At 38.5% G+C, this 3,783-nt stretch overlaps 1 protein-coding gene across 1 annotated transcript in view; it reads left to right on the top strand.

The window, feature by feature from the left end:
• The first annotated feature begins 2,788 nt into the window (after nucleotides 1-2,788).
• LOC109589952 (uncharacterized) overlaps nucleotides 2,789-3,783 on the top strand; it is a 4,656-nt gene continuing 3,661 nt past the window's right edge. The window contains exons 1-2 of the mRNA XM_020005921.1: nucleotides 2,789-2,989; nucleotides 3,399-3,456. The gene's annotated coding sequence lies outside the window, so the exon portion shown is untranslated. The remainder of the gene's footprint in view (nucleotides 2,990-3,398; nucleotides 3,457-3,783) is intronic.

Here is a 3,783-nt window from a genome sequence, read left to right on the forward strand (position 1 = left end):
AACAATAATGCAGCATGTCAGACAACATGAATGGACTACTTTTTATGCTGCATAATAGTTTCCCTGTGAAACCTGCACTACAAGTACATTAACAGCATCACTAGTACTAAAATTAGATCTATAACTGCTCAATTTTGGTCGCCATTTTTAAATTACATCATGTGACGTCATTTCTGGACACGCCCACATCTACTTCCGGGGCCGATAACTTTAGGAGATCCGGCTGGGCTCAGAAAAAATTACTGAACTCCTGGACTCTTGCATTACTACCAAGCCTTTTAACAAAGTTATCTAGCCGCCTTATCATGATTTCATCAGTTTCCAGTGCTTTAAGGAGCAATCAGAAATTCAGAAGTACCAGTAACATGCAGTATGCTTGAAATGATCTTGGCCCCACCCGTAATTGACGAAAATGCAGGAAAAGGCCGTTTTACCTCCGTAAAAGTGGGTGTAGCCAAAATCGTGGCGCGCGCGCGCCCTCAGCACCACCCCTTCGAAGCTTCTCCCAATTCCTAGATACGCCCCTGCAAAGCCTCTTCCTTTACTCAGTCTTTCTTCGAGCGGTCGAGCCTCCTTTAAATCTTTAGCTGTCTGAATTTCCTCTGAAGAATCTCTCCTGTTAGCTACTCTGACCTTACAGGCAGTACTGATCAAGATGTCACTAGCAAGCCAGTGCTGGGATGCGTTTGACAGTGGAGATTATAAAGAAGCTGTTCGCTTATTACCACTACTGAAGGTGGAGGCCGCGGAGCCAAATAGTATAAACTTATCGGATATACATAATACTAGTTTACTTCATTTGTCTTCAGGGCATGGCTGGTTGGATGTTACAAAAGATCTCATCACTCAATATCACTGTGACCCACACCAAAGAGATAATGGTGGTAAGACCTGTCTTCATTATGCTGCACAGCATGATTGTGTTGATGTGATGAGATATCTCATTGACGAGTGTCACTGTGATCCAATGGCTGTTGATTCTAGGAACAGGACAGCTCTTCATCATGCAGCTAGTAATGATTCGCTTGATGTAATCAAATATCTAATCAATGAGTGTAACTTAGATCTAATGGCTGCTGACTGGAGGGGGCTGACACCTCTTCACTGTGCTGCTGCTGGTATGAGTCGTTCTGCAGCTGTTGAATATTTGCTATCAACTGGTAAATGTGATCCATTGGCTAAAGACAATGAGGGGAGAACACCATTGAAACTAGCTAAGGAGAGTGGTGACACTGATACTCTTTTTGTCTTCAAGAAGTTTGGTGGTATAAAATCATCTCATCCAATTGATTCTTATGTTAACGTTCTCCTTGTGGGTAATGCTGGAGCTGGTAAAAGTACTCTTAGTCATGTCATCAATGACACAGCTACTGGTTATATTGTTCTTGGTTCCTTTAAAAATGTTGGAGGGGTAGTGCCCTGTACTGCTGGCATCATTCCTTATAAACTACAACACAGGACACTGGGTAACATCATTCTTCATGATTTCGCTGGTCATCCAAAATACTACTCCAGTCACAGTTCTGTCATTGCGAATCTATTACAAGGTTCTGGTGGTGTTTTCCTGATAGTAGTCAATATATTAGAGAAGGAAGCAGTCAAACATCTTCATCAGTGGCTAACAGTTGTGAGAAATGAAGCACAGAAAGCTCTTAATCAATGCCATGTTATTGTGATAGTCAGTCATGTGGATGAGATAAGTAATCCTGTTGAAAGGAGAAGGAGAAAGGAAGAAATACAGAAGACTGTTGTAAGGGAAAGGTGTGATAGTGTCTTCTTAGATTGTCGTAAGCTTGGTGGGAGTGGTGTGGATTCGTTCTTTAATAAGTTGTCTAGTGCCTGTGAGTCCATTCGTAGTACAAGTGGAAGGAATTTGAGTCTTTATTGTTACATGATGTATGGTCTACTGGAGGAAAGGAAAAAGAATATACTGACCCTCTCTGATATAATGTCTGCTGGTAAGGACAATGATGATTACTTTATACCAGATAAGAGAGAAGATGTCTTGGATGTTCTTCATTCGTTGCACTCAACTGGTTTGATCGTTCTTCTTGAAAGTAAGCGTAAGGTATGGGTTGTTGTAAATAAAGCCATACTACTAACTGAGGTGGATGGAATTCTCTTTGCTCCAGAGACATTCAAAGAACACTTTGACATTGCTAGCAATACTGGTATTGTTAGTGTGTCTGGTCTGACTAGACTCTTCCCTCAATATGATCCTGACATGTTGATCTGTTTCCTGAGGAAGAACATGAGACTCTGTCAAAAATTGAAACCATCTTTTCTAAGAATGACAAACTTAATAACAGGAGATATAGAGGAGACAGGAGACAGTGCCTCTGAGACTCAAAGAAGAGGAGAAAATTTGTTGTTCTTTCCATGTCTTTTGTCTACTGATAGACCTGATGAGATGACTAGTCAAGTGTACCAGTTTGGTTGGTGTCTACAGTGTACTAGTAAACATCATTTCTTTCCTCCTCGATACTTCCATGCCCTTTCATTACATCTTGCTTCTAAATTTTTGTTATCAAAAGAGAACAAGGAATTAGCTGAAAAATTGAGTTGTAAATTCAAATTTTGGAGTAACGGTCTTCACTGGTTTAATGGTCATGGTGTAGGATCACTGGTAGAGATTGTGGATGAGAGCCAGTGTGTACTAGTAATGATGTCCTGTGAGAAAGGTTACAGTGACAATATGGTTTCTTTAAGAAGAGATGTGATAGGAGAGGTAATGAGTGTTTATAAAAAATCTTGTCCCAGTCTAGAGGTAAAAGAGTTAGTTATTGATCCTAAAGAACTAGCCTATCCTGTGAATACACCAAGAGAAAGGACAGTGTATAGTGTAAAAGCTGTACTCTTAGCAGTAGTTGAACAACGACCATTTCTATTTACCACTGGTACTAGACGTACAGAATTGAAGGAGATCCTACCTGATGAATCATTATCAGATATTAGTAACCTTTCACTGTTAGGAGGACGTGGTATTAAGGTATGAATTGACACATTCACACTATTTGATACTGTGATGCATATGTCTTATCAAATTACATCATAATTGTGAGTTATCATTGTGTGGCTTTTACTGCCTTAAGCCTACTATTTTTAGCGTCTACTAAATTTAGCTATATTAGCGAGAGAGTAAACCGCTAAATTAAATTGACGCCAAAATAATTATTATTCATTACAATAGTTGTTATTTAAAGTTAATTTGGTTAAAAACGCTAAAATTAGTATCGCTAAACATGACTTTTGCTGATTTCGCTAAAATTAGTAGACGCAAATAATAGTAGGCTTAAAGTATTATCAATACTCATCGGTTCATGGATATCCATGATCAGTTGAATTAACTTACCTAAGCACAGTAAATAATATCAGTTATTATTATTATTATTGTATAGGAAGTGATTGAAACAACTGAAGAATTCAACACAGACGCTACAACTACAATAAAGCCAGGTATGTATCTATCACAATTGTCAAGTAGTGGGAGTGTGTGTATGTAAGAGATACAAATACAAAAAGCCCAAGAGCGAGGTACATAATAAATGATTTACATGTGGAGTCACACATTCATTATGTTATGAAAGTATGATGTGGTGGGATTCATGTTACAAGAATGAAACTTAAGTGCAATATAGCCAATGGCCACAGTTAACATAACGTAAGAATAGAGGTTATTCTTATCCTTACATTAAATTGGTTTATATTACACTTTCTGTATTAACTTAGAGGAACTTGGACACGGAAGCGCAGACCAAATAATTAAGATGATGTAATGTTTCA

The sequence above is a fragment of the Amphimedon queenslandica genome, unplaced genomic scaffold (assembly GCF_000090795.2).
Source record: "Amphimedon queenslandica unplaced genomic scaffold, v1.1 AMPQUscaffold_10681, whole genome shotgun sequence".
Lineage (NCBI taxonomy): Eukaryota > Metazoa > Porifera > Demospongiae > Haplosclerida > Niphatidae > Amphimedon > Amphimedon queenslandica.